Source organism: Condylostylus longicornis, unplaced genomic scaffold (assembly GCF_029603195.1).
Source record: "Condylostylus longicornis isolate FDR11 unplaced genomic scaffold, ASM2960319v2 ptg000018l, whole genome shotgun sequence".
Lineage (NCBI taxonomy): Eukaryota > Metazoa > Arthropoda > Insecta > Diptera > Dolichopodidae > Condylostylus > Condylostylus longicornis.
Genome location: NW_026577987.1, coordinates 3,737,098 through 3,755,367, shown reverse-complemented (window position 1 = coordinate 3,755,367; position 18,270 = coordinate 3,737,098). Strand labels below are relative to the sequence as shown.

The 18,270-nt window shown below is 24.5% G+C and overlaps 1 protein-coding gene across 4 annotated transcripts in view; it reads right to left on the bottom strand.

The window, feature by feature from the left end:
• Positions 1-18,270, bottom strand: part of LOC129606305 (SH3 and multiple ankyrin repeat domains protein 3) — a 291,247-nt gene that overhangs the window by 167,891 nt on the left and 105,086 nt on the right. The gene's annotated exons all lie outside the window — the stretch shown is intronic.

The following is an 18,270-nucleotide window of genomic DNA, read 5'->3' as shown; positions in this document are numbered from 1 at the left end:
AAAAAAAAAATTCCTTATTTCTTCATAACTAGCTACTATAAAAATTATTAAATTTTCTTAAAATACATGTTTATGGTCATTCAGCATTATTTATTTAATAAAATATTGCTGAATGTATGAAAAAAATAAAAATTGAGAAATTTTTATTTAATATTCTAAAATTTATGGTACTCACGTGTATGCATACAATGTACTTTGATATACCTCGATCATAAATACAAATATAAACATTATTTCGAAAAGAGGATATTTAAATAATAATTTTCTGATAATTTTAGTTCAAGGACTACTATTCATAACTTAAGGATTATGAGAAAGAACCATGAAAATAATGAAAATTCTTAAAATTTATTGTTGTATGAAAGCTCAATGAAAAACCAATAATTCTTATTCATTTTCATGCTATTTTCAATAACCTTCAATAAAATAGTTAATAATTGAGCTAGATTTATGAATAATCATTAAATTAATTAGATTTCAAATAAAAAAGAAAGTCTGAATTAATTGTTAACTATTATAATAAATAATAAAAAAATATTTTTGAAGATTTTCATATTTCTAAATTATTTTATTTTATTACAAAACAAATTTATTGCATGTCCAAGTTCTTTTGAAAATAAAATTTTTAATAAAGTGTGGAATATAATAAAGTTTTCTTTAAGAACGTATAACGATAGCACAATTATTATAATTATTATAATTATTTTTATGAAAACTGGACACCTGCGTAAGCTAACATGAAACTTCCATAGTGTCAATCTCACTTGTTCACTATACTAACTGAAAACGTAAGTGGACAAAGGAGTTAACTAACATTTTGGCGACAATCTAGTTACTCGTGTAGAGCGTCATTAAATTTCATATATTTTCAACTGCGATTACTCTCATAGCTAGAAACATAATAGAAGACGCGATTGACAGTGCACATAGGAGTTAAGTATCAAAAAAATTAATATTTTTGCAATTTTTTAATGAAAAAAAGTGTTGAGAGGCAAATGTAAGTTAACCCCTTTGCCCACTAGATAAAAAAAACGCCATTCAAGGATTTTTGCATTTTTTTCGGAAAATGTCTTGCAACTTGCAAAATGTTTATTCATGAAAAACCCTATTTTTCTTAAAATAGGAACTATGTATTGTTTATTACAGGATTTTTCACAAATACTTCTCTAATATTTTAAAAGTACAACTACAAAAAAAAAAAATATGCTATAATTCTATGGATAACCACAAGACTGTGGCTAAGCAAAAATTGACTTCAACACAAGAATATTAAGGTCTACTACTAACGAAAATTGAACTCAAAATTTTTGCTCAATTTACTTCAAAATCAATCATCTGACTTTACCAGCTTTTCCTTATGAACCCAGAATTTCTTCACTAATAATTTTAAAATTTACCTGAAGGATAAATTTTAATTCCAAAGTTGAAATAAAATTCAATTAAAAATTAATATTTAAAAACAAATTTTTATTATTTCATATAAAATAAATTTTTTCCAAAACTTCAATGAAAATTTTATGAAGAAAACTTTTTCTTGTAATCTATACATTAAAGATTAAATCAGAATCTTTTGCTATAAAATTTGGCCCTACTTATCCCTAATTTTATTATTTGATTTTGAAAACATCCTAATAATTATGTCTGATGTCTAAAAAGGAAATTGAATACGAAAATATTATTACATTTTTTTTCATCATTTTTTTTAAATAATTTTATTACTTTCTTAATGTTTAATTTTAAGCAAAAAAAAAAGGAAAAACACAATTTTAAAAATAAAAATTGAAAAATCAAATAAGTTTTTTTTATTAAAATGCCATAAGTAAAAAAAAAAACAATTTTTCTGTTACTTTTTCACCCCTTTTTACTGTTATACTGTTATATTCATACTGTTTTCGTTCTCGCATCCCTATATTAAAAACATTTTCCTTTACATCTCATCTTATCTAAAAATTTTTGCTTCCCCAAATTTTACTTGCACTATAACTATGCTTTATTTTACGGAGCTTGTACATATATTTCCATATATTTATAGTTTTGTTGGTAGACATTTTAAATTTAATTTCCGATTATTATCCTTAGGGCTTTTATTGAACGTTTTCATGAACAAGAATACTGAACACTTCTATATACAGAAAACTTTGATTTTTCCTATACTTGAAATTAAATTCAAATAAAAAAAAATGTAAAGAAAAATTTCACCTGTGGGATAAAAAACATAGAATTTATTTTACTTTTTTTCTATGTAAGTCTCATAAACAGCATAAAATATTTCATATACCGACTAAGTTATTGGGAAAAGGAAAATTTTCTGTAGAAAAAAAAAATAAAATCATGTTTGTCAAATTATTTCCTCTTCTTTCTTTTACTGTTAGAAATAAAACGTTTTAAAATTATCCTGTTTTTTTTCTTTTTGCAATCGTAAAAGAGCAAAATTTTTAAATTAAATTCTCGTGAACTCTGTCGAAATGTATATGTGTGCGTCTAAAAAAAGTATGGAATACTTTTTTTTATCAATATACGACACGAAAATCAACACTATTCTAATCATGTAACTTGGAATTTTAGATTCCAATAAAATTTAATAAAATTGGGTCAAACCAATGGTTTGTAATGTTGCACTTTTCTCTTCAACAAGTAAAAATACTGCTTTTAAAACAATATGCACCAAATCATTAAAATTACTTTCATTTGCATACGAAAAATTTTCAAAAATTGCATACAATGAGGACGCAACACTAAAATAGTATGCATACCTTTTGGATGCATTCTATGTAGTGCACGTATCTACTTTTTGAGTTGATGTTTATTAGATTGGATCAGAAAAATCTTCAAAACCAAATTAAAAAAGAAAATGAAAATTACTTTTTCAGTAATAACTTTACCGAACCCATAATGTTGACATATGTTTCAAATGATTGGCAAGTTAAATATTAATTTTGTTGGACAAAAATGTTTTCTTTAAATATTCGATGAAATTGTTTTCAAATTAAAATATTAAAACCAAACGATTTACGCATTAAAAATTTTTATTCCTACCCGCTTGTTAACCTATCCGTTGATTATTTCTCAAAAATATATTCAACTTAAAACTTTCGATGTAAATTTTAAAATTTTACAAACAATTTTATCCACAATGAATAAAATTTAAGAAAACACTTCCTCATCATTTCCAAATGCTTATTTTTTCTCAAAACCATAAAAAAAACAAATATCAATTATAAATTGGTACAATGTAATTAACTTTCATGAAAATACTTAAAATTTTAGAAACTGTTGTGTAAAAGATTGTTAAATAAAAGTCTTTTGTTTTATTTAATCCAATTTTTACGATCCTCTTTTACTATAATAACAATGAAGGCCCTTTAACAACCCAGATGTTCAAAGAAATAATAATTCACATTTACAATCTTAAAAAGCACAACGAAAATATTTTAAAAAAAAATCACTTTTTATATCGCTTTCAAGAACTCCACTTAAATTCCAAAAACAAAATCTCCCATTTGTAATATGACCGTAATCTGTTAATCCAATCATATGTCACTCAATCATAATGAAATAAAAAATACAATTCAAATTCAAATCGCTTTCCACTCTTTCTGTATGTCATATTAAGCGTTTTTATTATTTTGTTGGGTAATAAATCGTCATTCACATATGTTTTAATTTAAAAACAATACCTACTTTAAAGTTGTTTCCATTTCTTCACTTTTGGGTTCATTTATTATTTTTGATCACATTTAAACTTTGTATTTAATAAACATTAAAATTTTCACAATAACACTAAATTCTTTTTCTAAAATTTCAAAAAAGTTTACCAAATCGGTACTTTATTCTTTCATTATTACTTTTCTCTGTAGGTTTATGAAATTTTTCTAAAAAAAATTAAAAAAATTGAGAAAATTCTTTCCAAATGTTACTATAGCCATCTTCAAAATCTCATTTTAGCATTATTTAGTTAGAGAATCAACAATTTTCTAAAATTTCGTAGCTGAAAAATTGAAAATTTGTCAGGGTTACGTTATATCGCACCTTTCACACCGGGATGTTAAATTTATGACGTATATATATACGTCATTTGCAAACAAATGCATGTGTTCATAAAAATGTATGACTAATTAACTGATGTCCAAGCATTTATGACATGCATATACGACAAAATCTAAAATTTAATCTGAATCTAATGAAACTAGAGTATTTAAACACTTTTGAAATTAGAATTTATTTTCCAGTAAATAACAGAAAGTACTCTATTCTCATCAGATTTACTCAAATTTTTTAAAAATTTCAACTGATTTATATTTTGAAGCTTATGTCAATTAATTTTATTCTGATATGTAAACAGTCAATATATGTAACTAATACTTAACAATTTGGACTTCAACCAATTATCTTTGGATGATTCGGCCAAATTATTTAAACGCAATACTTAAGTTTAAAGAAAAATTAAAAAATTTGACTATGTAAAATTAAATAATTGGCAACTCTAAAAAATATTGAACAACTAAACATTTTCTCTACTCTTTCAAATGTCATTTTATTAAGAAAACCATTCAAATTTTGTCATCTTGTAATCTTTTGTATGTTTTTCTCTTTTCTTTAAATTTCTTTATAATTTTTTTACAATTCTGAACTAAGGTTTATATAGAAAAATTCAAAAAGTTTCAATAAGACCAAAAATTAAAACACCATTCCGAAAGAAATTGACAAAGTATAGCGACAAAATCAAAACGCAAACATGGAGAAAATTAATTCATAAATTAATGCGAGATGAATAAGTAGAGCAACGATTGAGACAACAAGAAAAAGTATGTATAATATAAAATACGGTACTTCTTTTATTTTTCAAAATATACACATTCTTACACAAAATACATTAACAGAAATCATACATTACTCATACATTACCAGCAACACAATGAACATGCAATGAAAACTCCTGTTTGTATCTAATACTGCATTGAAGTTAAAAGATGCTGTGGTCATAGTTAACATGTACAGCGTTCACCATAGAATTTACACGAACAGGTATGCTGAAATTCATACATACATACCAGTTGTACTTTATACTTGTATATATATAAAAAATATACCGATTATTATAAAATCGGAATTATGAAATCGAAATGAAATTAAAAAAGGCAACAGATGAAAAGAGTAGGTGTTAATAAGATTAGAATTTTGTACTTTTAATTTGAAAGCAATTTACGATATAGTCTAGGTACTTCTTATGTTCTTCATTCTTCATTTACTTTTACACCAGAACTATTATAAAGAAGCATGTGTATACATAAAGATGTTAATGCAAATGCAAACGTTTTTCAAGAAATTTTAAGCGAAAGATAACGGTATGGATTGTTAATACTCTTTTTCTCCTCATTTCAGCTTTTCTTATTGCTACCATTATAGTTCTTATTACTTTTACAATGCTATGGGGAACTCATAACTGTATTAAAAACTTAACTTTTTGTAATTCGTATTGTTTATCAATATGGCGTTGATATTTAGGCGTATATGACATATAACAAATGAAGCGCAACCAACCAAACAGCGGCTCCAAGCGCTGGAATTTTTCAAACAACTTTTGTTTGAACCAAATCAGTCAGTTTGATAAGCCACATTTGAAACGAAATTTGAATTTCATTAAAAAATATTTTAACAAAAAATAAATTTAAATTTATTTCAGAAAAATTTGTAAAATACCTACACCTATACACCTATACACAGACTCTTTTTATAAAATAAGCAAAAACTTTTGCGAATATAATTGATGGGCTCATTCCTATACATATATTGTATGGGCACGCTACATAGTCACTTGGATTTCATTTAATTTTCCATGCAAAGGTCTCACTGTTTGTCTCAATAAGTGTAGCGCTCTTTTAACAAGAGAAATTTATAAGCTGAGACCGTATAACTCGCAAAATGCTCTAAACCTAATTAATTCTGCCTAAAATATAATTTTTCGGCAAAATATAAAGAAATATGTATATTATTACTTATGTTACTGAAACAGGAGAGAACGAGAAAATTTTTCTCCTAATTAAATATTATTTTTCTTAAATAATATTGTTTCACGAGTGGCCCTAATGACTACATTCGTCTATTGAAGAAAATTATGAAAAATTTGTCCTCTCAATAAATATAATTAAGATTAATTTTTCGTAGAATAAAAATCTAAAATTTCCACTTAAAACTTTTCTACGTTTTCCAATTTAACTTTCAAATTCCTTTTTCATTTTAAATCAATAATTATTTTTCATATATAAGTATGTATGTACAAAAACATTAATAGCCTTGAATTTAATAATATAAAAATTCCATTTTTCATTTAATAACTAGGTCCATAAATAATTTTTTTATTACTACAGTAGTATAGTACCATTTAGTGTATACATTTATAATTATATCCTATAGAAGCTCTTGTATCCAAGACCAAAAACATGAAAAATTAGAAGAAAATGAAAAATAAAAGTCCTCTAAAAATTTAATTATATCAAAAATAAATTAAATTAGAATTGAAGAGAAAAGTTATATAAATTTTCTTGGTTTTCTTTATCATAATTTCTATTTTATCCTGGTCCATTTTACCGTATACACAAGGATGTACGAGTATGTTAATTTAACTGAAAACAAAAACAAACCACAATATTTAACTAGCGAACTAATCAAGATTTGCAGTTAAGGAGAAAAAGGAAAAGGAAATTAAAAAAAAAAAAAAATAAACTAAAAAGTAACAAGAAAAATTTCTCTTTTTAAATTTTCTCATCCTAATTAGCATAAAATATTAAAATAGAACGAAAATAAGTGGAATAAGTTTTGTACGTTTGTTTTATTAAAATTAAATTAAAGGTGAATTTAGAGTACAACAAGTCAACTTAGTTAACTCTCTAATGCATAGGTTTCTTCTGTAAGGGTAACAGAATTCGGCAATATTTATTTTCTATTGACTACTTGCATATAATTAAAAATTATTTATAGTTGCAATTGGGCGATGATATACAACGACCTAAAAGATCTATTAAGCCTCCTTTCTTCTTGTCTAAAACAGCTTCCCGGAACCCACATTTCCGATTAATCCGAGTGATTATAGAAACATTTATAATCGGTAAAGTTGAAACTACTACGTATCAAATAATTAAGTGGAAAAGAAACTTGGGTTGCATTCAATTGTGAAAAGTGTTTAAATGAATTTTTTCATATAATTTCCAAATTTGTTCAACAAGCTACAGAAGTGAATCTTACAAAATTTAGTTAGTAAAGAACAAATAGGTCGTCTACAATAGTGACATTATTTGGTACGACAAACTAATCTTAGTATTTGGACTAACAATTTTAGTTATTTAAAATCGTCAATAATTTCTCAAACTTTTGAAACCAAATTAAAATCAATGAAATAAATTAAGAACCTTCAACTTTTAATGAAGCAAAATAAAATTGGAACAGAATAAAATTGGAATTTTCGGGTCCCAAAGAAGAATTTAAAATACAAAATGTTATTTTTATAATTACAACTCGATAAAAATGTCAAGTAAATAAATTTTAATTCACTATTCAAGGGATAATTATAACAATTATTTTTTCATTGTTTTGTAATTTTAGATATCTCATCTTTTTTTAATCTCGTCCTTTAAACATTTCCTATAAAAAGTCCTAAGAAATTTTTTTACAGTGATTTGACCATTTTTAATTGCACGCAAAAATAAAACGGTTCGCTTAAATTTTTTTAAGTTGTAATGACATTGAAATTTAGTAGATGCAATCTGGACATGGTTATCACCGCTAAGAAGTTATAACATGAAGAGTAATGCTAATAAAAATGAAGAAACATGAAGAGTAAAGCAACTAAAACTTTGCCCAAACAAATAGTGATAAAAAAAACTTTCAGTTTCAACATTGTCATCAGCTTAGATCCTATTGTTGGCTATGTAGTCATTTGCACAGTTTGGTTGTCTAAATTACTTAGTCTTATTGTAATTTAAATGAATTTCTGATACGGAAAGAGAAATAAGAAAAAATCCTGAAAGTAATGAATAAAAAACGCATTTAAAAATCCCCAAGAAAAATTTAAAAAATTTATCTAGTAAGCAAAAGCTTGGAAAGCATAGCATTTAAAAAAAATTTCTTGTAAAAGTAAGAAGCATAAGAACAAGCCAGTTTACAATATTTTTCATAGAACTTAACATGCCAACATATTTATTGGCCTATGCTATCTTACGACATCATGACAATTTCAGAATGACCTTCACTAATTTTAATTTTTTGTTTTTATACTTAGTTAAAATAGGCATACAAAATCCCACCACTCACTCACTCTTGTTTCTATCGTTGTAATAAAAATGAAATTTATATGAAAAGTATTTTTAATTACTATTCTTTCTTTAAAAGCAACAATTTACGTAATATCTTCTAGCTATTTAGGTAATCTATTCCCTCCTCATTCAACTTTTTAATATCATTTTAAATGGATGAAAGATACTTAGATTTTTTAATACTTATAATTAACATATTATAAGAGGAAAAAAATGCAAATTATAATGCGGCCTACAATTAATTATTATGCGGTCTATAATATTAATGATTTTTAAACTCGCTTCTCTCTCGTCGGTATCAAAAACAATTATAAAAACTGTTTCGTTCTTTTTTTTTTATTTGTTTATTCATTCTAGGTTATTTATTAAATCCATTGAGACTATAAATGGCCATTATTTAACAAAATATTGTGTGTATGTAAGAAATTTATTTAAAGTAAATTGAAAACAATTTTAAATACAAAAAAATATAACAGAAAAACAATAATATTTTAATTTATTCATACAAATAATAATATCAGCGATTCAGCCGGCAAGCTACTCGCCAATTTCAATATTTCAGTCCATAGAATTTTACCAACCAAAGTTTTGCTTGTTCTCTTATTCTTGTTTTCATATGAAGTCCACTTTTAATTTATGAAATTAAATTGTGCTGATTAATTAATTTACAATTTGATTTAAATGTGAACGCGTTTATTTTTTTATGGTTTTTTTTTTACATTTTCTCCCAAATGACAGAATTAATTTTTAATCAAGAGACCTCCGCAAAATTATTTTATTTAGTTAATTGAAATAATGTGGATAAAGGCATACCAAAATTTATCGTTTTCGCCTATTTACCAGAGTATGATTGATTTTTATTTTTATGTTACACTTTTTATAAAAATGTTTCTGCCTAATTGAATATCAATTTGATAAAGTTGGGTCAACCAATGATTTGTCAAGAAGCACTTTTTCCTTAAATAAGTGAAAATACGGTTTTTACAAGTAATCTGATACTTCAATCTGATACTATTCTTAAAAGCAATCCGTTCTTAAAATGAAATCTACTTCATTCGTATACCAAAATATATAAATCGATTTATTGGATACATTTAGAATGTACAAAAAGAAAAATTTAAGATCTTTAGCATATGATGGTCGAATTTGACGTTGAAATTAATGAGTTAAGAAAAATAATTACACTTTTTGATTTATTTCTGAATATAATTTCAGCTTTCTGTCTCAAAGTGAGTAGAGGTTTTGTAAACGGGCACAAGAACAACGGACAGACGGACGGACGAACGAACAGAATGAAAATAGAAAGCACTTTTTCAAGTTTTTTTTTTCGAAAAATGCTGAAAATAATTAATTTTGGGTGTATATTCTTAAATAATTTTTCGAAAAAACGTCCATAGGAGTAAAACACTGCAATAAAATAGTTATAATTAGTACACATTTAACATTTTTGGACTTTCAAATGTAATTGGTAAGAAAAAAATCATATTAAATTGAAATTTAATCTGATTTTCAAAGATACCCATACGTACATAAATTCGAAAATTTTAGGACAAAAGTATCTTAATTATAGAAAAAAAACGCTTATGAAACATCAGTCATACTGTTTGTTTTAAGCACGAAACGCATTTTAAAATAGACCGGAATTCTTACAAAAATATATCTTAGCTTTATTCATCATATTCATTTACTTGTCAAAAAAACTTTTTCTTTATATTTAATCAGTTAATTTTGTCAGAATTTAATAGAAGATTGGGACCTTAGACATAGAACAACAATGTTCAAAATGAATATTAAATTTTTTTAAATCTTTTTTTTTTCTAAATCATTTTCTAAATCTGTTTCAAATAAAAAAATTAAACCACATATACATATATATTCGTATGTACATGTATTAAGTAAATATGTACATGTGTGTGTGAAATAACATTTAAAGAAAACAAAATTGTGGTTTTACAAATTCTTGCATTTAGTTTTTTTTTTTTTATTTAATTTTTTATTTTTATAATTTCTCAACTTAAAAGTTCATTCATTTCAATTATGTAAATTTAAAAAAAAAAAAAAAAATAAATAGAAAACATTTAATCTTAAAAAATTCTCATTCACAGAACAATTTATTGTTAATTTTTTGTGCTTCGACTTGTTCGAAGTTTTTCCTCTTCATATTATTGCAAGGTAACAAATAAGTGTTGCCAATAATCTTATCAAAAAATAAAGTCAACAAAAAATAAATATACAAATAGAAGGTGATTTCTTGCAAACAATTAACAAAAACGTTGCTAAAATTTCAACTTATAAAAAAAAACGTGATTATTAAATAAAATCCATGGAAATCTTATTTGAATCAACTATAAACATATTTATAAAATGGAGCAAATTCCCAAATCAATAGACTGTATTTGTCATCGTTTGAGAAAAATTAATAAGAACAGGCAAATGGAAAAATATCAGAGCCGTAAAATTTATACATATATAAAGTACGGATCATATACCAAAACATCGACAAAAAATTCTTCATAAAAGCAGTCCCTAAATATCATATAAGTTCGACAACTTCATAAACAAACAAAAGGTGATTATCTGAATACACACAAAATCCCTCATGAATTATTTCAGAAAAAAATAAGAATTTTTTGAAAAGTGCATGAATTTTCTTAAAACCTTCGATAATCGCAAGCAAATACAATGTTGAACAGAAAATGGCCTCGAATATTTGAAATCTCATAAAACTTCCAGAGAATTTATTTTAAACAGAATTGGAAAATCTGGCAACAATATTTTTTTATTTATTTGCTCCCTGTAAGTTTAACAAAAAATTAAAAAGTTTTCTTTACAAAGGAATAAAAAAAATAAAATAGAATAAAATATTTCAAAAAGAAAAACAGAAACAAAAAAATACCACTATTATTATCCTTTTTGTTCTTTTTCCTTAATTTTCTTTATTGCCCCAAATACATAAGAATTGTTAAATTAGGAGCAAAAAACATTGTAAAATTTATTTACCAAAAAATTTAATTTTTTTTTCTTTTTTTTTGTTTAAATATTTTACAAATAAAAGAAACAGAAAGAATAATTCGCATTTCATCTCTTTCACTCTTATTTTTTTGTTTTCATTTATTCAATAAACGTATACGATGCTCTGTATAAATCAACGATGTATGTTCGTGCATAAGTATACAAGCGAGTATTTGTGTATGTGTTTGTATGTACATTATAATATTCATAAAATATATATACAAATATAACACAAATACATACATTCATCTTTCAATTTTCTTATATATTTAATTCAAAATAGATTTTTTAAAATTATTTTTACAATTTTTTTTCTGTGTAAAATAAATAAATAAACAAATAATACAAAATAACACCATAATAGTAGAAAAATAAATAGATTTTAGAGGCTCCATTTAGGCGAAGAAAGAGATCACAAATTAGAGAAGGAAAGAGAAATATTCTAATATTCTAATAAATCTATTTTGTTTCTTTCTTCAATTATTTCAAATAATATTTTATTTCGAAATTTAAACAATCAAACTACAATAACAACTTCTCCATTTTTGCCAAAAATAATTATTGGGCAATACAACTAAATTAAGGTCAGTTCAAAGGGTCAGTTCTATAATATGAGTTAAGAAAGGTCAATTTTCATTTGAACATTTAATTTGAGTTTCCACTTTGTCAAACGAATATTAAGTGGAAAAAAGTTCTCCCAGAAAATTTGTTGCGAGACATACTCAATCATTTCAAATTTAATATATAGGGAAACCGAATTATTTATTTGCGGATGCTGCAATTTCTAACAATTTCTAACACCTATGTATATAAGTGTTTTCCTGTACAAATTGATTCAACATGTTTAGCAACTAATATTTGAAATTAGCCAAGGGTTGAAAATAGGGCTAGCATTTTTACAATACAAAAAAAAAATTAAAGCCAAAACAGGAATGCTGTGAATAATGTTCCCATGCTACTTTCTATTAACTATGAAGGCAATCTCATTAACTTATAAAAACAAAACTGATTATTAAACATATTTACCCTTACTTAATCCACTGAACTTTTTCATTATGTCACACAGTCATTTTTACATAATTCCAAATATTTCTTTTATTGAATTATATTAACATTTTTATAACGTAATAATAATCTTTATTTCCTCTCTTAAATAGAGTTATTTGCTTTCCCTTCATTCATTCATAAATGAGCGAATAAAGTAATCTCTCGCATATACAAATAACACCCACCTAAAAATTTTTGAAACAAAAATTTTGAAAAGCAATTTAATTTAAAAAAGAAAAAAATTAATTAATTTTCATGCCATTCAACCGTGCTGATTCACCTGCATATCAGATCTACCGAAGCTTCATTTGTTTTATGATATTATAGGTGCTCAATATACACACCTATACATTTTATGCTAAGTTTTATATGGCTATCATAACGTACAGTGCGTCAAAACAAATTAATAGAAAAAAATACATAACATTTACATACGAAATTACCAATTAATATAACGGACCATAAAGTAAAATCGATGAATCGATTTAATTAAAAATTCATCACACCATTTATGGAAATTCCAGCGACGAAAATATTAAAAAAAACCAAAAAAACAATGCATTATTATAACAGGAGAAAAATATAATATGGCAGCTAATTTAGAGGTGATATGATAATAATGATATCGCATATTGTGAATAAATGGATTTTTAAAATGGATGTACCTTAAAAATAAATCGGCATTTCAGTCGTTTACATAATTACATAGGCACTTGTTTTATAAAATTTTCAACTTAAAACTTTCGATTGTGAATAAGACTTTTACTATAAATGCCTACTATGTGTACAATAGAATTAAGATAACAATATTACTGATGGATTTTCATTTCTTAAGCAATATCATTTGGAAAATTGAAAATATGTCACAACTTTGACAATTCTAAAGTCGTATAAAGTTTATCAATTTTAAATATTTTAGTGTACATAGATACAACGGACGGAGAGAGTACTAAAAAGCTCTTTTTTCCACAGTTTTTTCAGAAAAGTGCTAAAAAATTACGTAGTGAGAATTTGTTTCAGAACTATTTGCATTGTGCTAATTCTAAAAACCCTGTTTCTTAAGATACAACGTAAAGTACAAAATTCTTGAAAATTTTCCTTACAAGAGTGATTTTTTTTTTGTAAAAATTAATATTACTCATTTTTTTTGCCTAAAGAGTTTTCCTTAAAGCTTATAAGTTTTCTGTAACGTTCCATGGGCGATTATTACTCTATAAAGACACAGAACAGAACACAGTTTTATTAAAAAAAAGCTCATTTAGTTTTAATCGGGTTTAATTATAAACAAAAGTTCAAAAATAAATGTTTATTTATTGTATGCTAAATATATGTATGTAAGTCTCTTTAAAAGTTTATATATCATTAGATCTTACAAAATCTTTATTTAAAAATATTTTTCCGAGTACACACGCAAAGGTACAATAAGATCTATGATTACAAGTTAATTTAAAATATTTTTTAATAACTTTCTTACAAACTCTTATTTACTTATGTATGCAAACTCATGTCACACTTAATGCAACTATTTGTTAATTATATCAACAGGTATGTCAATAATTAGTGAACGGCTAATGGGTGAATAACGTAAATAATAACATTTATGTTAGGTGCATCTAGACAAGCAAACTTTGTATGTAATTTACAACATTAAAATTTAAAAATTTATACTCAAAAATGTTTTTAATGTAAAATTGAAAGACAAAGACTAACAATTAAAAATGTAAATATGTTATAGATATGCAAATACATAATCTGCAATAAATATGAGTCAAAAACTATTAAAAATACTAAATGGTGCAAAATAGTCGAACAGCGAGTCAACACTTTACTTTTCTTCTTATTTTTGATAATTATTATTTAGCTTCACTTTTGTGCCTCACAGACATGTTATTTCTAGGATTTTTGCCAATAACAATCTGGAATGCAGCATCTGGTTCGCGTTAAACACATGTAATTAATATAAAACCCCCACTAAACAAAAATTTAATGAATATTTGGAAAAAAATTTCTTTATCTATTATTATTCCAAGAAAATAATTAAATCTGTCATACTTTCATAGGAAACTGTAAAAAAACACTATTACTTTAAGACTAATAGCTCAATAATTATAAATTTGTTCGCCTGGGCCCTTTGTTTTACCAATTTGCTTTGCCATTACAATTAAGTTTTGAATATTAAAAGTAGAAAGGTATTATATGTTTTCAAAAAAATCAATATGACACCTAATTAAACAATCCATGAGTAATTTTAAATTAAGCCCAAGTCAAATTCTGAAATTGAAAGGTGTCAAGAAATTCGGTAGCTAATCAACTTTAAATTTCAACTAATAGATTAAATAAGTATCTAAACTAGCTTGTTGACTGAGTGTCAACAAATGTATTTATAATTTATATTGATACTAACCATAATAGAAAGCTCAAAAATGTAAAATCGGCTATTGTTATAGTTAGTAGTGTTTGAACAACAGTAATTCTAGCAAAATTGTTTATTTGTTTTAATTTTTGCTTTTAATCTTTTCATAAGAAATGCAGTGAACGTATAGTGTAGACACATACATAGATATTTCATGAAACAACAAAAATTTGAAGAATTCCAAGTCAAATTTAGCAAATGTTTTCAATTAAGCACATTTTCCATATTTGAACAATTTTAATATTTTCGTCTTTTAGAAAAGCAATTTGACTACTCTAGTTTTTACAAAAATTTTAAAACCATTGTGTTTAATCATGGTAACTAAACATTTTTGTACTACCTCCAAATAGAATTTGTTTAGGTTTGATCATAAATGGGTTTCTTATCAAATTTTCTCATTAATTTTTAGCCCGAGCTTTATTATTTCGTCTTAAATACCTAATATACAAGTTTTCAGACAAACAAACTACCATTTGAAAATAGTCATTTTTTTTTAATTAAATTGAAATATGCTAACAAGTAAAAAATAGAAAATGCTTAGTTTAATGATAATTTTCTTACGTGTATACGAAAATATTTAATATTTTTTTTTTAATATCATAACCTCAATAGTGAAAAAAAACATAAAACGAATACAAAAAAAAACCCGAAAAAAATGCAGTAAGCATAAAACTTTACACCTTGTTGACATAAATAACTGTTTATTTATACACATATAAATTCATATTTACATTTCATTAAAGTTTCTTTTGTTTCTTTATTCAAAATTATGTCATTATTTAACAATTTTTTGACTTTATGTAAAATTTATAGAAGAATTGTGAATATTTCAACAAATTGCATAAAAACAATTAAATATTAAAAAAAAATAATAGCCCTTTCATAGTTTTACATGATTGGGTCTTTCTTTCATTACAGAAGAGTACGTAAGTACTTCTAATAAAACAAGAATATAAAACTTTCACAAACGTTATTTGATGTCGTTTTGGTGTAAACGATTGTGTTCGGTGTTATTACTACGAGACTATTAATTCATTTTTCATTTATTGTTTGTTTAGAATTTTTAAGAACTACTCAGAATCTTTTCATTTTAGTGTACACGACTAAATTCCATATGAAATAATTATTCTCAGATATTTTAGGTGCCGAAAATCAAATTTTCTTCCATAATAGTTCAATTTACTTATAATTTTAGAATAAATACTGTGTTTCGACTTTTTAAAAATCAAATTATTCGCTATTGAATTTCAAAAAATAGTTGAATCAAGCACAATTAAAATATTTTACAATTGAAATACTATTTCATTACCAGTTTCAAAAAATATTTTTATAAATTTACATCAAGCTTTGCTAAAGTTCATGATTAAAATCAAATCTTTAAAAAAATCTAGACTTAAAATTTTGATATGGTGCATTCGTTTACATGTTACAAACATACAACTAAAGAATATTTTTACATTTTTATCCGAAATTTTTATTATTCTTCTAATTTTCAATTTAAATTCACATCATTTCATTCTTCTACAAAATTTGAAACTTTTGTGAAATTCTTAATTATATTCATTACAAATTTTTATTGAATTGAACATTTTCATTATTAGACGATTTAAATGAAGTAATTAAGATAAAATTAAAATATTTCGGTATTAATTACGAAAAAAATATAATTGCAAGTGATAATTAGAAAAACCATGTGATGCAACAGTAAATGTTCTCTAATGTAACCCTCATTTGATTTTTATAAGATAATTTACAAGATATAACATGTGGTTAATTCTGAAACTCACAGTTAGAGCCGCAAATCATTAATAACCCGAAGAACCATTGCATATAATGCATACGTATATGGCCAAAATAATTAATTTTTGATTTAACCTTAAGACTTTGGCTTAGAATCTAAATTAAAGATTTATTGTCATTACTATTTGTTAATATAAGATCTTAACAATACGTGGAATTACAAGAAAATTATCCTTATACGAATGTTTATTGACACTTCGAAGTTCAAGTACATGAAGTTCATTTAATAAAATCATTTCAGTCTTTTAATAGTGTCATTTCCAATCTTAATTTATTTTCATATAAATTACATGGAATGTAATTTTCAATTTGCTGATTTCAAAACTCATTTTATGCCATTTACACATTTTATTATAATTTAATTTTTTTTAATACATATTTAATTTTTCTATAATAATTGCAATGAGTCTGTGAGTCTAATTTGGCCCGTTTTTTTTTGGTTTTTGTATTCAATGCATAAAATCATCTCTTGCAATTTATTCAATTAAATTGAATTTTAAAATTTAATATAAAAATCTAGAATTTTATTCTTTGGATTTTCTTTTCTTATATTTACTTTGCCCTTTTTAATTTGAAATTTCCATGAAAATGCTAATTTTTCTTCTTCATCTTTATTTCTTTTTTTTGTCTTCTTTTAACAAAATTAAAAAAAGAGAAAAAAGATTAGAATGCGGAATTAAAATGATTGCAACTCATCCAATATTATTTTTTTACCTTACACTACGTGTGCATTTAGTAAATAAGTAAGAAGTATGGAATTAAATTTTCTGTTGGTTTTTCCACCAAATTTTCATTTTCAAACGCCATTACATTTACGGCATCATTGTAGAATTTCATATAAAAATTTTACATTTCATAAAAATATTTTTTACTTTCTTTTTTATTTTTTTGATTCAAATGTGTGTGTGATGGCATGGTTTGCTTTGATTTACATTTGCAATAAGTTTATCTGGTCTTGTATTCCGTACATTGTATAAACTTTTTTAAATATTTCCATTTTTATTGTTCAAATATACGAATAGCCTTCATATTTTCCATGTTTCTTTTAATTTTATTAATGAAAAGGCTCGAGGAAACTCAAAACATTTAAGTTCAAAAATTTATAATCAAGTTTTCCTCTATGCGTTAATTTCGTTTTATATTAACAGCAATTTAAATATAAAAGGACTTTTTATAGTATTTAAATGTAATTTATAAATTCTCTAAATTTTTTTAGAGTTTTCTAAGTGTTCGATGTGTCAGAGAGCAAAGTTTTGTCATTTTAAAATGTTAAAAAATTGACTAATTTCACAACAAAATCATTTTAACAAATTAATGCATTAAGAGTTCATACATACGTACGCATATAATTAAATCGTTTAATTAAACCTTGAATGTATTTTGCCATTGATTTCTAAATGCTATAAAAATACCAGAATACCTAAGTAAAGTCTTTGAATATTTTCAAGTCAATATCGAACATTTTATGTTTTATGGCTAGTGTTTTTGTAATTTTAATGGAATAAAAAATACTTAAAACAATCTTACTTACTCAATCTTTTGTTATCAAGCTTCAAAATCAGGCCATTTCTTCGTCTATCCTTTTATCAAATAAAGAAATAATATAATTTAAGGCTGTTCACTCAAAGACTCTTGAAAAAATCGAAACAAAATCAAACTTAGTACCAAAATTTAAAAAATGTCTACAAA